Source organism: Symphalangus syndactylus, chromosome 11 (genome assembly GCF_028878055.3).
Source record: "Symphalangus syndactylus isolate Jambi chromosome 11, NHGRI_mSymSyn1-v2.1_pri, whole genome shotgun sequence".
Taxonomy (NCBI): domain Eukaryota; kingdom Metazoa; phylum Chordata; class Mammalia; order Primates; family Hylobatidae; genus Symphalangus; species Symphalangus syndactylus.
The window spans coordinates 50,601,595-50,623,809 of NC_072433.2; the positions used below are offsets into that span (position 1 = coordinate 50,601,595).

General features: G+C 45.4%; 2 pseudogenes; one reads left to right on the forward strand and one right to left on the reverse strand.

Moving 5' to 3' along the window:
• Positions 1 to 213: 213 nt before the first annotated feature.
• Positions 214 to 3,323, forward strand: LOC129492635 (complement component 1 Q subcomponent-binding protein, mitochondrial-like; annotated as a pseudogene).
• A 12,863-nt stretch (positions 3,324 to 16,186) lies between these two features.
• LOC134731772 (ubiquitin carboxyl-terminal hydrolase 11-like) lies at positions 16,187 to 20,922 on the reverse strand (annotated as a pseudogene).
• Positions 20,923 to 22,215: the final 1,293 nt, after the last annotated feature.

The following is a 22,215-nucleotide window of genomic DNA, read 5'->3' on the forward strand; positions in this document are numbered from 1 at the left end:
GAGGTCTCACTATATTGCCCATGCTGATCTCTAACTCCTGGGCTCAAGCAATCCACCTGTCCCACCCAAAGTCCTGGGATTCCAGACATGAGCCACCAGGCCTGGCTCACATTTCCTTTTCTTTTTTTAAAGCTTACGTATAATCATGTTCATTAGAACTGAAAAGTGAAATGTAGTTTTCTTTTCTGCAAACATAAAATTGCTTTTAGGCACATGTTAGAAGAAAGGGTGTGGCTCTGGAAAGAAGATCTAGCTAAAGGTATCCCTACTTCCTACATGACCTTGGGCAAGATGCCCAGCCTCCTGAGCAGCTGCTCTATCATTTGTAACATGAGAGTGATCAATACCACATCCCAGAGAGTTATCACAGAGGACAAAGAAGAATCTACCTGAAAGCCCTTTGTAATTTCTGAAGTCCCATATACATTATTGCTTTTATGAGACTAGAGCAGTGCACAGTTTTTAATAATTATTAAAGTGCTTTGGTGACTTATGCTTGTAATCTCAGCACTTTGGGAGACCAAGGTAGGAGGATGGCTTAAGCCCAAGAGTTCCAGACCAGCTTGGACAACATGGTTAGATCCTGTCTCTACAAAAAATACAAAAATTAGCCAGGCATGGTGGTGGACGCCTGTAGTCCTAGCTACTCAAGGGGCTGAGATGGATGGGTCACCTGATCCTGGGAGACTGAAGCTGCAGTGAGCCCTGCTCACACCACTGCACTCCAATCTGGACCACAGAGTGAGACCCTGTTACCAAAAAACAAAGAGTCAAGGGGAAGGGAGGGGTGGGGAGGGGGAGGGGGAGGGAAGGGGAAGGGAGGGAAAGGGAAGGGAAGGGAGGAGAAGGAAGGGGAGGGGGGAAGGCGGGAAGGGGGAGAGGGGGAAGAGGGGGAAGGGTGGAAGGGGGTAAGGGGGGAAGGGGAGGGGAGGGGGGAAGGGGAGGGGAGGGCAGGGGAAGGAAGGGCAGGGAAGGGGAAAATATGAGGTTAAAGCTGGAGAGAGGGGCAGGAAAGGCAGTAGTGTTACCAAAAGGACACAAAATTCACTGGTTTCAGAACAATTTCCTTTTGGAAAGAGAACAATCATCTCTACCTCTGCCCCATTACCAGCTGGGCACAGAGAAGCCTACTGCCTGGGAAAGAGAGAAGCAGAAAATAACCTCAGCCAGGTTAGTGCTATAGAAAACCAAGACCAGGCTGGGCCCGGTGGCTCACGCCTGTAATCCCAGCACTTTGGGAGGCCGAGGCAGGTGGATCATGAGGTCAGGAGATCAAGACCATCCTGGCTAACATGGTGAAACCCTGTCTCTACTAAAAGTACAAAAAATTAGCCAGGAGCAGTGGCGGGCACCTGTAGTTTCAGCTACTTGGGAGGCTGAGGCAGGAGAATGGCGTGAACCCAGGAGGCGGAGCTTGCAGTGAGCTGAGATGGCACCACTGCACTCCAGCCTGGGCGACAGAGCAAGACTCCGTCTTGGAAAAAAAAAAAAAAAAAGAAAACCAAGACCAAAATGTTGCCGGGTTCTAGGGTAAAAAGAAGCAAGATTCTAGAGCTGTTCAGAAGTTAGGACATAGATTTTCTATGGCAACGGGAGAAAAACTGGATGGTCTCTTGAAACCCTGGTTTCAAACATGTTCATTTTTAACAATACCAAAAACCTATATTTACACTTAAGTTTTCTTCTATGGTGTTGTTACATATTGTCTTTACCATTTTATAGAGTAGCTAACACAGACAGTGATCAGATCAGTGGGGTGGCTGGTGAATGCATGTGGACCATGACTAGCCATGCGTTGCATTCTATGGAAACTAACTGAAGATCCAGAAATAGGGGTTCACGCCATTTCTGTAAGGGTCACCCATGAGCTACCACTTTTCTATTCCCCCTTCTTGTTTTCATCTGCCCTCATCCTTTTTAATTTCTGTATTTCTCTCCTCCCATCTCCTTATTACACTGAAAGAATGTGCAATTTTTAAAAGGTGCAACAAGAAAAAGTTTAAAAACATATAAATACCCATGTTGAGATCCATTTTTGTCCAGTTAAGGAAACTTTTTAAATGATGAGGTCTATGTTGGCACACACGCAAAAAAACAAAAAACAAACAAACAAGACCAAAAAAACCTATAAGCATTTCACATGGTGGATTACCTTTTTTTTTGGATTTAAAGAACTATACAAATCCAACAGTGTTAAAAGTAATAAATGTATGTATGTGGAGTTTTTACAGTCCGTGTTCCTGTCGCTTAGTACCTAGGATTAGAAACTTATCAATGGGTGCAGCACACCAACATGGCACATGGATACATACGTAACAAACCTGCACATTGTGCACATGTACCCTAAAACTTAAAGTATAATAATAATAAAATAAAATTAAAAAAAAAAAAGAAACTTATCAAGGCGGCTTAGGCCCTGGTCGTCCTTTGCCTCCGCACGTATTTCCAGCTCCCTCTGCGACGCGGCCTCTGCCGCACTGCGTGCCAGGCTTGCTGCGCTCAGCCGTGGCCGGCCTCTGCGCTGCCGCGCCCAACTCGCCTTTCCAGCAGTTCCTGCAGCGGCACCTGGGCAGAGGGCCTGGCGCTTCTGGCTGCTCAGACTGTGAGCAGGGACCGCAGCTGGCCGCTCTGGCTGCAGCGTGGCTGCGCACCAAAGGAGACAAAGTTTTTGTTGATTTCCTGAGTGATGAAATTAAGAAGGAAAGGAAAATCCAGAAGCATAAGACCCTCCCTAAGATATTTGGAGGTTGGGAGCTGGAATTGAATGGGACAGAAGCTAAATTAGTGTGGAAAGTTGCCGGGGAAAAGATTACTGTCACTTTCAACATTAACACAGCATTCCACCAACATTTGACGGTGAGAAGGAACTCTCACAAGGGCAGAAGGTTGAAGAACAGGAGCCTCAATTGACATCAACTCCCAATTGTGTGGTTGAAGTTATAGAGAATGATGGCAAGAAGGCCCTTGTGCTGGACTGCCACTATCCAGAGGATGAGGTTGGACAAGAAGAGAAGCCTGAGAGTGACATTTTCTCTCTCAGAGAAGTTAGCTTTCAGTCCACTGGCCAGTCTGAATGGGAGGACGCTAATAATACAGTCAACACATATTCCCTGGACTGAGCCTTATACGACCATCTGGTGGATTTCCTTGTGGACCAAGGGGTGGACGACACTTTTGCAGATGAGTTGGTGGAGCTCAGCACAGCCCTGGAGCAACAGGAGTACATTACTTTTCTTGAAGACCTCAAAAGTTTTGTCAAGAGCCAGGAAAGCAGACAAACACTGAAAACTGTAGTATTATGGCAGGCGTTAGCCAGTGAATGAATCCTACTCTGAAGCCAGACACATGTGCTTTGAAATCATTATCCTAATATCATGGGGAAAAAGTAGCAAATTTAAATAATTTCTTTTGCACTGTCATTTATTATCATTTGTTTTCTCTGTAAAAATCCATTATGTCTAGATTTTTGTAAAACACAATAGAAAATAAAATTGGTTTATCTCCTCCAAAAAAAAATCAAGGCAAAATGTTTGAATAATTACTGAGCTAAGTAAGCTTCTATCTCAAGAAATGAGAAAAAGAAGAGTAAAGTACACGTGTAAAAGTTGGGGAAAAGCACTTCTGCTTGTGGCCAAGGTGGAGCAACAAGGACAAGACTTACCTCCTGCTTGAAACAATAGAGCCAAGCAAAATACATGCAATGACAGTTTTCAAAACAATGAACATCAGAAAAGGAAGGGCAGTGGATACAAATGAGGTGAGCCTGTTAGCAGTGGCAACTCCAGCCAGGTCTGCAGCAACCTCAATTCTTGCCTCCTCAGAATAAAGAATTTGACTGAAGGGCATAAGGCAGAGAAAGAAACTGAGACAAGTTTTAGATTAGAAGTGAAAGGAAGTAAAGTACACTTGGAAGAAAGCCAGGTGGGCAACTTGAGAGATCAAGTGCACCATTCAACCTTTGACTTGGGGTTTTATACATTGTCATGCTTCTGGGGGATTGTATCTCTTCTCCCATGATTCTACCATTTTCCATTACTCTGCTTACTTGAGCCCATTTGCCCAACTCCTGAGATCTTAACGGGAAGCTGCTGATCACCACCTTCATGTGTTTCTATCAGGAGACTGCCTTTCCCCCAGGCCCACTGAGACCAATTGTTATTTTATTTTTATTTTATTTTATTTTTTTTCTTTTTGAGACAGAGTCTTGCTCCGTCACTCAGGCTGGAGTGCAGTGGCGCGATCTCGGCTCACTGCAACCTATGTCTCCTGGGTTCAAGAGATTCTCCCGCCTCAGCCTCCAGAGTAGCTGAGGTTATAGGTGTGCACAACCACACCCAGCTAATTTTTGTATATTTGGTAGGGACGGGGTTTCACCATGTTGGCCAGGCTGGTCTTGAACTCCTGACCTGCGGTGATCTGCCTGTCTTGGCCTCCCAGAGTGCTGGGATTACTGGAGTGAGCCACTACACGTGGCCCAATTGTTACAGTATAACAATGGCCTGAGCATCACCTGATGGTCACCTGGCATTCCTGGGAGTGGGGAGAGTCTCTCATGTCTGCCTGACTATCTATTGCTCATGTCTGCCTGACTACCTACTATAACAAGCCCTAGGATTTTCCAGGTTCTGTGCTTTAACCTGTTTTCCAGCTCACTGCTCAGGGACGGGAACTCAGGCGAGCCTGGCAGACTCCCCAAGTTGAGGAGACAGAGCTGAGTCCAAAGAGACCAACACAGCTAGAGTTCATGAGACAGAGAGTGACAGATGAGAGAGCTGCTGACAGACTGGCAGAGGGTCCTCCCAGTGTCTTCAGCAGACTATCAATCACCACACGTGTGTGAAGACACTACTTGGGGCTGGGGCAAGAACCACCTGAAAGGATTGTAGGAAACAGTGCTGGACAGTCACACAGGGTGGGTCACAGTGGCTGATCTCGCCAGCCAAATTAGAAATGTTCATAATTCACACGTCATTGGATAGGGAACTAAACAAATCATGAAAACAAGACCTGAAAGGATCAAACTGTTTCTAAGAAAATAAAATGTGTCATACAACCAAAGCAATCTACAGGTTCAGTGTAATCCCTATCAAAATACCAGTGATGGCCGGGTGCAGTGGCTCAGGCCTATAATCTCAGCACTTTGGGAGGCCGAAGAGGAATGATCTCTTGATCCCAGGAGTTCAAGACCAGCCAGGGCAACATAGTAAGATGCTATTTCTATAAAAAGAAAACAAAAAAACAAAAAAATAGCTGGGTGTGGTGGTGCAGAACTGTGGTCCCAGCTACTTGAGAGGCTGTTACAGGAAGATCACTTGAGCCTCGGAGATCGAGGCTGCAGTGAGCCATGATCATGACACTGCACCCCAACCTGGACAACAGAGTTAGACTCTGTCTCAAAAAACAAAAAATACCAAGGAGGCCAGGTGGCTCATGCCTGTAATCCCAGCATTTTGGGAGGTTGAGGTGGATGGACCAGAGTCTGAGACCAGCCTGGCCATCATGGTTAAACCCCATCTCTACTAAAAATGCAAAAATTTTCTGGGTGTTGTGTTGCACATCTGTAGTCCCAGCTACTCGGAGGCTCAGGCACAAGAATCACTTCCACCCAAGTGGCAGAGATTGCAGTGAGACAAGATTGTACCACCGCACTCCAGCCTGTGTGGCAGAGTGAGACTCTGTCTTTAAAAAGAAAATAATATGGCCAGGGGTGGTGGCTTACACCTGTAATCTCAGCACTTTGGGAGATCGAGGCAGGTTGATCACGAGGTCAGAGGTCAGGAGATTGAGACCATTCTGGTTAACATGGTGAAACCCCATTTCTACTAAAACTACAAAAAAAAAAAATAGCTGGGCAAGGTGGCATGTGCCTGTAATCCCAGTTACTCGAGAGGCTGAGGCAGGAGAATTGCTGGAACCTGGGAGGCGGAGGTTGCAGTGAGCCAAGATGGTGCCACTGAACTCTAGCCTGGGCGAGACAGCAAGACTCAGTCTTCAAAAAAATAAATAAATAAAATACCAATTACATTCTTTACAGAAATAGAAAAAACAACCTGAAACTTATATGGAATCAGAAAAGATCCAGAATATCCAGTCTGTCCCTGGATCTAAGGAACAAGACAATAAAAAAAGAGACTCCTAAAATCCAAGAAATCTTGAGCAAAAAGAATAAAGCTGGAGGTATCACACTAAACCACTTCAAAATTTATCACAAATCTATAGTAACCCAAACAGCATGGTACTGGCATAAAAGCAGACACATAGGCCAATGCAACAGAATAGACAGCCAACAAATACATCCATATATTTACAGCCAACTGATTTTCTACAAAAGGTGCCAAAAACACACAACAGGGAAAAGATGGTTTCTTCAAAAAATGGTGTTGGGGAAACTGGATATTCACATGAAGAAGAATGAAATCATACCTTTATCTCACATCATACACAAAAGTCAACTCAAAATAGATTAAAGACTTACATGAATGTCCTGAAACTATGAATTACTAGAAGAAAACATAGGGAATAAGCTTCATGACAGTGGTCTGGACACTGAATTTTTGCATAGGATCTTAAAGGCAGAAGCAACGAAAGCAAAAATAAAATGAGATGACATGAAACTAAAAAGCGTCTGCACAGCAATGGAAATAATCCACAGAGTGAAGAGACAACCTACAGAATGGGAGAAAATATTTGCAATCCACGCATCTCTGAGGGGTTAATATTCCAGATATATAGAAAACTCAACTCAATAGCAAATCCAATTAAAAAATGGGGCCACAGTGGTTCTTGCCTGTAATCCCAGCACTTTGGAAGGTAGAGGCAGGAGAATTGCTTGAGCCCAGGACTTCTAGACCAGTCTGAGCAACATGATGAAATTCTGTCACTACATAACAATAAAAAAAAATAGCCAGGCATAGTGGTTCATGCCTGTAGTCCCAGCTACTTAGGAGGCTGCCGTGGAAGGGCCACTTGAGCCCAGGAGGTCAAGACTCCAATGAGCCATGATGTAATCATGCCACTGGCATTCCAGCCTGGGTGGCAGAATGAAACCTTATTTCAAAAGGTGGGGGGCAAAGAACTGAATAGACATTGCTCAAAAGAAGACATATGAATGGCCAATATGTCTATGAGAAAAATGCTCAACATTAGTAATCATCAGCGAAATACAAATCAAAACCGCAATGAGATATCACCTCACACCTGATGGAATGGCTATTATTGGAAAGGCAAAAGGTAACAAGTGTTGGTGAAAATGTGTTGAAAAGGGAACCCTTGCAGGCTGTTGGTGGGAATGTAAACTAGTGTAGCCATTATGGAGGCTACATATGGAAGAGCACATATGGAGGTTCCTAAAAAAATAAAACCACCATATGATCCAGCAATCCCACTACTGGGTATATATCTAAATGATATAAAATCAATATGTTGAAGAGATATCTGCGCTCCCATGTTTACTATAGCACTATTCACAATAGCCAAGAAAGAGAGAAACAAATGCATCCCAGAACAAAATCTCCAGGTTTCCTATAGGAATACAAAAATATCCAGCAACCAATACAGTAAAATGCACAATGTCTGAGATCCAACCAAAGATTACTAGAAATGCCTTTGCAGGGAAAAAGGACCCATAATAAGGAGAATAATCAATCAATCAAAACTGACTCAGAACTGACAAGGATGTTAGAATTAGCAATGAAGGACATTAACACTGTTACTGTAACTTTATGTGTGATACTGTGATAGAAGAAGTATATATTTGGTCTTTGTTCCTGGTCCTTGGCACAAAACTCTTGTAATTTCCTGAATGATGAGGTGAGAGTATCATCTTGTTGTTCATAGTATGCCTCTTTCAACCATCCCTGAGTTGACTCTCGGTGGGCCCCTAGATAGCTTCAGATGAGGGCTGTTTGCTAGCCCCACCCTGGGCCTCTGGAAAGAGGAGAGGGTTTGGAGATTGAGGTAATCATCAATTTCCAGCCAATGACTTCATCAACCATGCCTACGTAATGAAAAGTCCATAAAAACCCCTGAATGAAGGTTTTGGAGGGCTTCTGGGCTGGTAAACACGTCAGCATGCTAGGAGGGTGCCCCTTCCATATCTAGTCCTATACACCTCTTACATTTAGCTGTCCCTGAGTTGTATCCTTTATAATAATCCAGTAATGCTAAATAAAGCATCTTCCTGAGTTCTGTGAGCCATTCTAATAAATTATCAAACCTGAGGATGGGGTTGTGGGAACCCCTGATTTATAGCCTATCAGTCAGAATTATGGGAGGTCTGGGGTTTTCAACTGGTGTCTCAAGTGAAGGCAGTTTTGTGGGACCAAGCCCTTAACTTGTGGGGTCTGACACCAATGCCAGGTAGTTAGTATCAGAATTGAATTGAACTGTTGGACACCCAGTTGGTGTCTGGAGAGTTGGAAAACTGGTTGTTGATGTGGAAAAAACCCACACATTTGATGTCAGAAGTGTTCTGAGGAGAAACAGTTCAGAGTATGCCATATGTTAAAAAAGTTAAATAGAGACTTTGAGGATATAAAAAATACATTGAATGGAATTAATAGCATATTAGACATTGCAGAAGAAAATATTAGTCAATTTGAAGACATAGCAATAGAAACAATTGAAAACAAAGCACAAGGAGAAAAAAAAACTCCACAAAAATGAAAACAGCATCAGTGAGCCGTGGGACTTCAAGCAGCCTAATTTGTGAATAATTTGTATCCATGAAGGGACATAGAGGAGAGAGTCAGAAAATAAAACACATTTGAAGAAATACCAGCCAAATTTTTTTCCGTATTTGATGAACACCAGAAACCTACAGAGCCAGGGGGCTCAAAGGACCTCAAGCACAGGAAGAAAATTACACCAAGGCATACCATAATCGAATTGCTCAAAACCAGTGCTAAAGATAAAATTTTAAAAGTGGCCAGTGGGAAAAATGGAACGTGCTATGTACACAGGAAAAAAGAGAAGGATGACATCAGATTTCTCACCTGAAACAATGCAAACAAGAAGACTGGGAAGCAACATCTTCAAAGTACTAAAAAGAAATTAAAAACTGTCAACCTACAATTCTATGCCCATGACAATATCTTTCAAAAAATAAGGTGAGTCTGGACATGGTGACTCACACCTATAATCCTAGTGCTTTGGGAGGCCGAGGTGGAAGGATTGTTTGAGCCCAGGAGTTCAAGGCTGCAGTGAGCTATGATTGTGCCATTGCACTCCAGCCTGGATGACAGAGAGAGTCTCTATCTCTTAAAAACAAACAAACAAAAAAGATAAAAGAAAGACATTTTAAGACATACAAAAACTGAAAGAATTAATCACCAGTAGATCTGTACTACAAGATATGTTCAAGGACATCTTTCAGACAGAAAGAAAATGATGCCAGATAGAATCAGGAATGAAGAGCGCTGGAAATGGTAACTGCATGAGTAAATACATATGATTATTTTTCTTATTATTTAAGTCTCTTTAAAAGCTAATTGACTGTTTAGGCCAGGTGAAGTGGTTCATGCCTATAATCCCAGCACTTTGGGAGGCTGAGGCAGTCAGATCACTTGAGCCCAGGAGGTTGAGACCAGCCTGGGCAACATGGCAAAACCCCAACTCCCCCCAAAACACAAAAATTAGCCAGACATGGTGCCATGCATCTGTAGTCCCAGCTACTCAGTAGGCTGAGGTGGGGGGGATCACCTGAGCATAGAGAGGTCAAGGATCAGTGAGCCACAATCACACCACAGCACTCCAGCCTGGGTGACAGAGACCCTCTCTCAGAAAAAAAAAAAAAAAAACCTGACTATTTAAATAAAAATAGCATGTATTTTCAGGTTTGTAACACATGAAAAAGTAAAATGCATGATACAATAGCATAAAGGCTGAGCAAGGATCAATGGAAGCACACTAAAGGTCTTATATACAAAGTGGTATATATCACTTGAAGGTAGACTAGGATAACTTAAAAGGTAAATACTATAAACACTAGAGCAATCAGTAAAATAAAACTAACAGTTGACTAGATGTAGTGGCTCATGCCTGTAATCCCAGCACATTGGGAGGCTGAGGTGGGAGAATCACTTGAGCCCAGAAGTCTGAGACCAGCCCTGGCAACATGGTGAGACATCATCTCTATAAAAAATTCAAAAAAATTAGCTGGGCATGATAGTGCATGCCTGTAGTTCCAGCTACTTGGGAGGCTGAGGTGGAAGGATCACTTAGCCCAGGAGGTCAGGGCTGCAGTGAGCCATGATTGCACCACTGGACTCCGGCCTGGGAAGCAGAGCAGGACCCCATCTCTAAAAATTTAAAAAACTGTGTCAGAGCTCTGGAAAACGGTTGATATGGTTTGAACTTGTGTCCTCGCTCAACTGTCATGTCAAATTGCAATCCCCGATGTTGGAGGAGGGGCCTGGTAGAAGGTGGTTGGATCATGGGGGTAGATTTCTTCCTTGCTGTTCTCATGATAGTGAGTTCTCATGGGATCTGGTTGTTTAGAAGTGTGTGGACATGTAAGACGTGCCATGTAAGATGTGCTTGCTTCGCCTTCACCTTCCTCCATGATTGTAGGTTTCCTAAGGCCTTCCCAGCCATGCTTTCTGTATAGCCTGCAGAACCATGAGCTAATTAAATCTCTTTCCTTTATAAATTACCCGGTCTCAGGTATTTCTCTACAGCAGTGTGAGAACAGACTAATACACTGGTTAAAAGTTTACAGGAACTGAGTGCCCAATCAAGAAAAAGTCATCTTCAAACTGGGAGTATTGAGGCATTTTTGCTTGCCCTTGCCCCACTGTCTGCCTGGCAGAGTGGCAGTCTTGGTCAGCCTCAAAGCAGCCACCTAGTTTCCAGTCCCCTCTCTTGAACTGCAGGGAGCAGAGATTTTATTCACAAATTGCTGTGTACATGCTTGCTCTCTTTTCTTTTGTTTTGTTGTGTTTTTTAAGACGGAGTTTCACTCTTGTTGCCCAGGCTGGAGTGCAATGGCATGACCTTGGCTCACTGCAACCTCTGCCTCTCGGGTTCAAGCGATTCTCCTGCCTCAGCCTCCTGAGTAGCTGGGATTACAGGTGCCCGCCACCACGTCCGGGTAATTTTTTGTATTTTTAGTTGAGACGAGGTTTCTCCATGTTGGCCAGCCTGGTCTCGAACTCTTGACCTCTAGTGATCCACCCGCCTCAGCCTCCCATAGTGCTGGGATTACAGGCATGAGCCACCGCACCTGGCCTGTGTACATGTTTTCTATTTGTCTACCTGTTCTATGTTCCTTTATTCTCACCTTCTTCTGGATTAGTGTTCTTCATTCTCCTCTCCTCATTTGTTTGAAACTTATACGTTTTCTGTTCTTTAGTTCAATAACAAACTATTAATTTATCAAAATATTGGTCTGGGCCAGGTGCCATGGCTCACACCTATAATCCCAGCACTTTGAGAGGCTGAGGCGGGTGGGTCACTTGAGGCCAGGAGTTTGACACCAGTCTGGCCAACATGGTGAAACCCCATCGCTACTAAAAATATAAAAATTAGCCAGATGTGGTGGCACACACCTGTAATCCCAGCTACTTGGAAGGCTGAGGTGGGAGAATCACTTGAATCCAGGAGGCAGAGGTTGCAGTGAGTCGAGATCATGCTACTGCACTCCAGCCTGAGCAGTAGAGCAAGACTGTTTCAAATTAAAAAAGAGCTGGGTGCAGTGGCTCACACCTGTAATCCCAGCAGTTTGGGAGGCCAAGGCAGGCGAATAATGAGGTCAGGAGTTTGAGACCAGCCTGGCCAACATGGTGAAACCCCATCTCTACTAAAAATACAAAAAATTAGCTGGGCATAGTGGTGGGCACCTGTAATCCCAACTACTTAGGAGGCTGAGGCAGGAGAATCGCTTGCACCCGGGAGGCAGAGGTCGCAGTGAGCCGAGAGCATGCCACTACACTCCAGGCTTGGGGACAGAGTGAGAGTCTGTTTCAAAGAAAGAAGGGAAGGGAAGGGAAGGGAGGGGAGGGGAGGGGAGGGGAGGGGAGGGGAGGGGAGGGGAGGGGAAAAAAGAAGAAAAGAGAAATGAAAAAACCAAAATATTAGTCTGATGTAAAATATTTTAGAGGATGCATAATGTGACTAGGTGCTGTGGCTCACACCTATAATCCTAGCACTCTGGGAGGCCAAAGTGGGAGCATCACTTGAGTCCAGGAGTTCAAGACCAGCCTGGGCAACATGGTGAAACCCTATCTCTACAAAAGTACAAAACATTAGCTGAGTGTGGTGGCATGTACCTGTAGTCTCAGCCACTCAGGAGGCTGAGGTGGGAGGATTGCTTGAGCCTTGGGAGGTCAAGGCTGCAGTAAGCCATGATACTACCACTGCACTCCAGCCTGGGTGACAGAGCCAGACTCTGCCTCAAAAAAATAACAGGTGCATGGTGTGTTCGTCTGTTTTGCATTGCTATAAAGGAATACCTAAGTCTAGGTAATTTATAAGGAACAGAGGTTTATTTTGGCTCAGAGTTCTGTAGGCGATACAGGAAGCACAGTGTCTTCCAATCATGGCCAGAGGCAAAGGGGAGCCAGCATGTCACATGGGGAGAGAGGGAACAAGAGAGAAAGGAGGAGATGCCAGGCTCTTTTAAACAACTAGCTCTCCTGTAAACTCATTACCACTCATTACTGGGGGGAGAGCACCAATCCATTCATGAAAGATCCACACCCAAGACCCAAACACCTCCCACCAGGCCTCACCTCTAACATTAGAGGTCACATTTCAACATGAGATTTGTTTTGTTTTCAGGCATGGTCTCGCTTTGTTGCTCAGGCATGATAATGGCTCACTGCAGCCTTGACCTTCTGGGCTCAGGTGATCCTCCCACCTCAGTCTCCAGAGTAATTGGGACCACAGGCAGGTGCCACCACACCCAGCTAATTTTTGTATTCTTTTTTCCATAAAGATGGGGTTTTGCCATGATGCTAAGTTGGTCTCAAATCTCCTGGGCTCAAGAAATTCTCCCTCCTCAGCCTCCCAAGATGTCAACATAAGATTTGGAGAGAACAAATATCCAAACCATATCACACACCTTAATACACTTCAACCTGTATTTCAGTTCACAGGTTCCCTCTTCAGCTATGTCTAACGTGTTGTTAAACTCAACCACTGACTTCTTAAGTGTTGTTGTCTATTTCAGGTCTATCATCACTTCCACTTGTGTGGGTGGCAAGCCACCCAGGTGTCGAGGCAAGAGACCGAGGGCACAAGCTATTCCAGTATAATAAAGAAAATATATAGAATAAGAATAGTTATACTAGAAATAGAATATAGATATGATTATATATGAACACTATTAATCATTAGTTTGTAGCATTACTCTTTATTCCAATATTATAATAATCTCTGCTCTACAATTATAGCCTAGGAAAAACCAGGCCATACAGAGGTAGGTGCTGAAGAGACACGGTGAGAAGTGACCAGAAGGCAAGATTGTGAGCCCTCTGTCACGCCCGGACAGGGCCACTAGAGGGCTCCTTGCTCTAGCAGTAATGCCAGTGCCTGGGAAGGCACCTATTACTTAGCAGACTGGGAAAGGGAGTCCTCCTTCCCCGGGGGAGTTAGAGAAGGCTCTGCTCCACCAACTCTTGTGGAAGGCCTGGCATCAGTCAAGCCCGCCCACAGCTATCTGGAGGCCTAACCATCTCCCTGTGATACTGTGCTTCAGAAGTCACATTCCTGGTCCACTTTCATGTTCCGCCCTGTACACCTGGCTCCACCTTCTCTAGAACCTATAGCAATAGCAGAATTAGTGAAAGTACTAAAGTCTTTGAAATGCATAGAAGAAACAATGACATCAGCTGTCCCCTCTCTCTCTCAGCCTCGGCTACCGAATAGGTAAGGGCCCCCTGTCCAGTGGACCCATGACTCACATGACTTTACCTATCACTGGAGATGGCTCACACTCCTTCCACCCCCTCCTTGCCTTGTATCCAATAAATAAATAACAGGCAGCCAGGCATTACCAGTCTCTGTGTCTTGCTGGTCCCCCACGTCCAGCTGTCTTTTCTTCTCTTTGCCTTGCGTCTTTATTTCTATGATCTCATCTGCACACACAGGAGAAAAACCCACAAGCCCTGTAGGGCTGGTCCCTATACACCCCTATACACTTGGTTCTTTTTCAACTCATTTGCTTTTTTTTTTCTTTTCTTCATCTTTTTTTTTTTTTTTTTTTGAGACAGCATCTCACTCTGCTGCCTAGGTTGGAGTGCAGTGACACAATCTCAGCTCACTGCAACCTCCACCTCCCAGGTTCATTTGATTCTCCTGCCTCAGCCTCCCAAGTAGCTGGGATTACAGGCATCTGCCACCACACTGGCTAATTTCTGTATGTTTAGTAGAGATGGGTTTCACCATGTTGGCAGGTTGGTCTTGAACTCCTGACCTCAAGCGATATGCCTGTCTCCATCTCCAAAAGTGCTGGAATTATAGGTGTGAGCCACTGAGTCCAGCCTCATTTTTAAAAGCTTTAAATTTCCTGTTCACTTTTAATCGTTTTTACCTCCATAACCATAGTAAGCTTGTCTCACAGTGGTGTCTGATCTTTCTAAAATGAGGAGTCTGTGTAACTGTGTCTGTTGTCTCTTATTACTCCTGAGTTTCATGCACATCTTGATTCAAGACATCTTTGGTTAGATAGGGAAGTTATTTTAAATGAATTTACTTTAAGTGGGCTTGGTCCAGGACTGATTATCAGTAAGGAGGTATTCCCGTACTTACAGCCCGTTCTTAGCTCTTTATGCCTGCTTCCTCATCTGCAAAATGGGGTAATGATAATGCTTCTGTTGTATGTCTCTTCATGAGCCTTTAATGATAGCTTCTGAGTGCCTGGATCCAGTCATACCTGAAAGTAATATTTCCATTCTTACGTTTACTTGTCAGTTTGAGCTGGGCTCCTCACAGCAACTGCCTTGATTCCTGCCTAAGCCAGCAGAGGGACTGGGAGGTTTGTGGGTGGCCATGCTGGGGTTGAGTGACCCTCACAGTGAGTCTGGCCAGACCCAGTGCATAGAAAGCAGGCTGGGGGGAGTGTTGAGGCCCTGGCCATGGTCCCTCAGCTGCCACCAATCAGGATTCCCCCACCGTCAGTGTGAAGGTTTGGATGGCTCCTTCATGTCCAGATTCCTGCGGTAGGTGTTCCATCTTGTCTGGGATGAGGCTGGAGGGACGCTGCCTGGCCAGGGAGCTGGGGTCATGACAGGAGAGGGGGTTGACTACAGGGGCCACACAGACAGAGCACATTTGTCCTGTCTGCCAAGTGCATGTATCATCTCCACAGGAGGTCTCAGGGGGATAAAATCTTCTCAAACGACACTACTGGGGACCTGTGAGGTGGTCTGGGGAATAGCAACCTTTTTTTTTTTTTTGAGCTGGGGTCTCTCTCTGTGGCCTAGGCTGGAGTGCAGTGGCATGATCATGTCTCACTGAAACCTCAACCTCCTGGGCCCAAGTGATCCTCCTGCATCGGCCTCCAAATTTGTTGAGGTAACAGGTGGCACCTGGCCTGAGAGCAGTCCTTTTATGTCCCCAAATCACACATTTGCCTACATGGATGCATCCCTTCCATGTGCTCCATTTCCACATTAGCTGTGGTGCAGCTCATGTCCGAAGAGTGATTAGCAGTCCTGGGTCCAGACAAGACAAACACTACCTGCAGGAACTGACTTCAGTGTAGCGCATGACATATATACTGACCTCCTGACAGAACCTGAGCCATTCCATGACCTCTTTCGCTCAGTGTCCCCATCCAAAACTGGAGGCAACAATGCATGCATGAGATTGTTATGAGGATTAGGTATCAATATTTGTAAAATGCTTTGAAAAAAAACCGGGCACACCGTTGGTGCTTGGAATAGTGCCTGGCACACAAACGGTGTTTTAAAAGTACTTAGAACAGTTGCACCTGGCCCACCGCAGGTGTCCACCAAGCACTCAGAGCTGCACCCATCACACAGCTGGCCTTCAATAAGCACACAGAGCACAGGCACAAAACTGGTGCTTAGTGAAGTACATGGAGAAAAAAAGCACTCTGCTGAGTGACAGGCAGACTGGTGCTTTATATATACACACACCCAGCAGAAGGTACAGGGTCTCAATAAGAAAATACACTCTGTTCAGGTGAACCCCCATCACCACCCATGCAGAACACTCTGGGTAGAGGAGAGGGAAGGGCACAAACATAAATAAAGACTAGGAAAGAGGGTTTCTGCTGGAAGGGCAAATACGGTAGGGAGCACACTGCAGGTGGGAGACAGGACCTGTTCTTCCCTGGGAGAGAGAAATGCAGCACAGAGGAGAACAGTAGCCACGACTAAGCCTGCAATGCCTGGCGGGGGCACCTAACATAAATAAGAGAAGACGGGTGGACACAAGAACAAATGACTGCAGAGAGGGCTTCCTTTTCTGTGGCAGGACCCAGGGCTGTCAATTAACATCCATAAACTCCGAGCTGGAAAGAAAGCCGCAGGCAGGGGAGACTGGGGTGCCAGATGAGCTGGGCTGAGACAGTAGGCTTCGTGTCACGTCCTGGTGTTGATAGAAGGGAACAAAGGCTGCCTTGGACTGTAGGGAGAGGAGAGGAGTCAGTGTGGATTGTGTGGGTGGGTGTGAGGTGGGGAGGTGGTGTCAAAAGGGAAGAAGGGGAGGAGGGAGGATGGAAGTCACACCTCAGTCTGATTCTCATGCACAAGTGAGATGCTGTTGTCATAAAAGTAGTGCCACTGGCCACTGTCCTTGTTGCAGGCAAATGTTGTGTCTGAAAGGGAGGGACAGTTATCCTCACCCTCCCTTCCTCCCCCTAGGAAGTGTCCAGATTCACTTTGTCACTCTTCCCACCATGATAACTTCACCACTGGCTCAAATTCCCAGTCACCCACTGAGAAGGTACTGACTGCCCCCCAGCTCAGATCCCCCAGAGCAAGCCCCTGCCCACAGCCTGGCTCACCCAGTGTCCATCATGCATGCCCCCATGATGGTTGGAAGCTGTGATGAGGTCATATGTGTACAGCTCCAGATTCCAGTCATTCCGTGGTTTGATGACAAACTCAGAGAAGTCCAGGTCCCTGTGGGTGGGGAGAGGGTTAATTCTGGTGCACCCCCTCCTTTCCCTGCCTTCGCCCAGCCATCCTCCCCCTGGCCCCTGACTGGATAGAAACCTCCACGAGGGTGTCCAGCTTCTCTCGGGAGAACTTGGTATAAGAAAAGCATTTCAGGTGGACGACGAGAACACAGGCAACATCCACAGGTCCAGCTTCTAGGTGGCCAGCTGGTGCTGCTTGCAGGAGGGGCGGTGCCTACAGACAGAGCCTGAATCAGCAGACAGACTTTTTCTGAGCACCTACTGTGTGCTCTTTGTACTGCCTGACTCTCATGTACCATGTCTGGCCCACAGAGACACTGCCTTTACTATTAGCCCATCTGGTATTCTAGTTTGCTCTGTTCCTGTTAAAATCCTTTCACCCACTCGTCAATTGCTTACTGATTATCTTTTGTATATGCTTTCATACCATGTTTTGTATTTTTATTGGATTTCTGGTCCATGAGATGCTAGTCTTATTTTAGAGCCCACTTCTATCCCTTCATATTTTAGTCATTCATTCATTCACCAGGCATTTAACCCTCTGGTACTGTTTTGTATTTCTGTTCCATCTCTGCTCCACAGAGGTGCTGCTCTTATTTCTCAGACTGGCCATATGGTCTTGGTTCTCTCCTTTTGTTTATTCTGCAAGTGTCTTTTCAGCATCTACTAAATACCCAACACTATTATAAACAGGGAGAAGCAACACACAGTGAACTGAAGTCTTCACCCTCAAGGAGTTGACTCTAATAAAGATGACAAATAACACAAAAGGGGATAGAAGACTTCACATCACGTGGCATTGCTGAGCTAGAAAGAAAGTAATGCTTGACTAGGAAGAAAAGAGCACAGAGAGGGGGTGGAGAGGGGAAGTGGGGAAGGGTGGGGCTTTTTTGTTTGTTTGTTTTTTTAGACAGAGTCTTGCTCTGTTGCCCAGGCTGGAGAGCAGTGGCATGATCTCAGCACACTGCAACCTCTGCCTCCCGGGTTCAAATGATTCTCCTGCCTTGGCCTCCCGAGTAGCTGAGATTACAGGTGCCTGCCACCACACCCAGGTAAATTTTTGTATTTTTAGTAGAAACGACAGGGTTTTACCATGTTGGCCAGGCTGGTCTTGAACTCCTGACCTCAGGTGATCCACCCACCTCAACCTCCCAAAGTGCTGGGATTACAGGCATGGGCCAATGTGCCTGGCCGGGAAGGGTGATTTTTTACAGGGTAGTCAGAGGAGGGATCTCTGATGAGGTCATGTGTGGTAGAAGACCTGAGCATAATAAGGAGTGAAGTCCAGCAGATCACTGGGGAAAGAACATTCCTGGAGAAGAAACAACCCAGGCCGAGGCACTGAGGTAGGAGTCTGCTCAGGGTATTGCTGGCCAGGGTGGCAGGAAGGGTTTCAATGTGGAGGAGAGTGGAGGGAAGTATATCTAGAGAGCTAAATATAGTGGTACAACCTGACAAAACCCCCACAGGCCCCGCTCTGGCTCCTTCTCAGGGGTTTTCTTTCTCCAGGGTCTCCACAGGGGTGAAGAGCTCAATGCACTCCTGTAGCCACAGAGGAGCCTCCTTCATCACGTACCCAACACAGTCATGCTTTACATGGCCCTAGGGTTGGGTGAGCAGAGGCCAGCTGTGAAGACCGATGTAGAGGCCGGCTGTGAGGAATCATGGAGAAATGCAGAGTCGGAAGGGGGGGACACACAACACGTCGAGTGGGTCAAAGCATAGACTTTGAAGTTAGGAACCTCAGGCCCTGGAGCTCTCAGCAGGTGCTCAGGTCCCAAGGCCAGGCTGGGCCTGGATCTCTTGGCTCTGTTCCCGCTGGAGGAGTTCAGCAGTGGACGTGCAAAAGCACTCTAGATTTTAAGCACAATGAAAAATTGTCAGCAATAAGGCAAATAACCAAGCCTCTCCCAGGAGGCAACGAAAGACAGGGTGAAGTTGTCTGTGTTTTGAGTGTCTTGTTCACCTCTGTATCACCAGCACTCAAGAGAGACAGTAGAAAAGCCAGAGGTCTATAGAAAGAAAAATCCCTGCAAGTCATTCCATGGCCACGTTAAGTTTGAACTGTCTTTTTCATGTTGCAGGGGAGGTGTCAAATAAGCAGCTAAACACCCAAGTCTGAGTTCAGACCCCACAGGGCCCCGCCCCCGGGAAGAGGACACTTACGAGAGCCGATACATCAGAATGTTATACAGGCCCGGCGAAGAGAACTGGTCCCAGGGCACCGACACTAGGAGCGGGTGCCCGAACAGCGTCAGGCCATAGTAGGAGTTGTTGTAGTCACAGGCAGGGACGCGCTCCCACAGGTAGACAGGAACCACGATGTCCTCTGTTGAGCCCTCAATGGCCTCAATCCGACCTGACACATCATAGCTGTGGAGGGTGGACAGCAGGAACACTTGATCAGCAACCCCCACCTTCCCTGAGACTCCCTGACTGCCCTGTTGCTCCACCCACTCATCCCTGCAGCCTGAAGTTATTTTTTAAGGGAGCTGAAGAGTTACCAATTGCCTTATGCTTTACAACCTGTTAGATAATTTGCACAGCACTCTGTTTATGTGCTATTTCATAAAATCCTTTGGTGTTAAGAGTGCTGAGGAGGTTCATTTTTAGTGACAAAGGGATTTAAAAACATTTTCTTTTTGGAAACCACTGCTTGGTTTACAAAGAACTTTTCTATTCACAGAGCACTTTCTATTTTAGTTTTTAGTTATCCAAAGATTTAAACATTTTCCTGAATGCTTATGAATTCTATGTTTAGAAAGTGTCTTAAGTGTTCCATATTTCAAAAATCCTTTTTATTTTTGAGGCCCACAATAAAGGAAGGAGCTCAGCTCAGAATGTGGTACATAGGAGAGGCCTCATAAATGCTGAATGAGAAGTAAGAAACAGCAGCCTCCCTCCTGTGATGAGGAAGAAAACAGGCAAAGACACCCTGTACAAGGGTCTGTAGCCCCATCCCACTGGCAACTTCAAGCCCCCTCCCCTTGAAAGGCACGTGGCTGAAGCTCTGTGCAGGGCAGGTGCCCAGTGAACAAGGCAGAGAAGGGAAGAGAGAAGATGGTTAAGGCAGACCCATACAAAAGGAAGTGGACCAAGTACCAGAGGAACTCCATCTCCCCACCATCCCCTCACTCACAGGATAATATAATCACAGTCCAAGATGCTGCTCAGAGGCTTCTCCAGTTGGTAGAGCTTATAGAAGGGATGACTGAAGACCTCAGCCGTCATCATCTGGGAATGAGAAACAGAGAGGGAGCTAGTCAGTCTGCAAGGCCTCCCCAGGCCCTTCCAGCTACTTTCCCCTGAATCCCACCCAGCCTCCATCTGCAGTCTCACCCTCTTTGGCGAGATACCTGTGCGTTTGGACAGAGCCACATGTAGATCTCAGATCCTGCCTCTCTTGGGGACCACGAACCAGTGCAGAGGGATAAACAGTAACCAGAAAAGACCAAAAGGCCATGTAGTGAGTTAATGCCGGAAGACTTGAGGTATGACAGGTAATAAAACTCTGACTATGTATTCCTCATTATGTCCCCATGTCCCCACTGCCCCAATACCTGCTCTGGCTTGTGTGGGGATCCACTTAAAATGAAACATTTACAGAGTTAAAAGCTGATGAGGCCTATCCTGGGAGACAGGGGGAGATTAGATACATCTCTGCCTTTCTTTTGATACAGATTCAATATTTTAAGAGCATTTACCCTAAACATGGCCTCACATTTTTTATGATAATAAAAATTTAAACTCACAGTACTGGATGATGTGGCTTCAAGAGTGGCCAGCAACCTTACAATTTTTCCAAACAGCCCCATGTCATTATAACACATGGCATCATTCCAAAACAAAATAAAAGAAAAAAAGTGATCACTATGTCAATCTTGGCATCCATACCCCAAATTGTTTGTTGATAAGAGCTAAGTATTAAGTAGAAACTTGAGAAAAAATGATTTTCTCTATTTCAAATTCTTACTATGAGAATTTTTTAAGCTCATGGATGTATATTTAAACAATCTATTTCCAAAATAACTTGACTGGCTTTTAAACTTTTCTTCTTAAGAGGTCAACTAAGTACCTCCTTTCTTCTCTCAAATTATTTCATTCAGCCTAATTGTCACATATGTAAAAATAGATATAATGTACAAATCAACTACCTGCAAAGTTACTACCGTATAGCTTTGAGTTTGGGAGGTATATAATTTCAGAAAATGTTAGGTCATTGCAGTAGTGAGTTAGCTTGCAGTTTGAATAATCAGGAAGGACACCAGGATTGTAGCTATGAAAACATTAGATGGTTTACCTATTAATACTTCTCGCATTCAAGCCCCAAATGAGGGCAAACAACTATCCAGACTTGGGACATGTCTTTTAATGAGAATCTTCCCAAATGCATGCTGTAGATTCTTTTGACTATCCTATCCCTGACCTTCTAGTTCAATGAAATATTGGGGAATTGATTGGATTGGCTTAGAGAAGTCACAGTTCGCCATGCCTTCATTTGACTATGTTCACGTTACACTGTTTTTCAAAATAATTACTACCTTTTACCTGGAATAGTTCTCCATTACCATCATATGTTCCATGTGGCCCTAATCTTAACTTCTGTTTCATATGCCTAATTAAGACTGAGACCTTTTCAGAGTTAACTATGAGGATGCTCAGTGTTAGAAATATGTTATTTTCTACTTCTGGCCAAAATCCAAACTTTAATATTAGTTGTAAAATTAGCATAAGAAAGTTCACTGCTTTGAGAATAATCACTATGTGCAAAGGCCCCACAAAATCCCACATTTGCCTTCATACTGGCTCTATCTTTTTTTTTTTTTTTTTGAGATGGAGTCTTGCTCTGTTGCCCAGGCTGGAATGCAGTGGTGCTATCTGGGATCACTGCAACCTCCGCCTCCCTGGTTCAAGTGATTCTCCTAACTCAGCCTCCCCAGTAGCTAGAATTACAGGTGCATGCCACCAGGATGGCTAATTTTTGTATTTTAGTAGAGATGACATTTCACCATGTTGGCTAGGCTGGTCTCAAACTCCTACCTTAGGGGATCCGCCCACCTCAGCCTCCCAAAGTGCTGGGATTACAGGCATGAGCCACCGCACCCAGC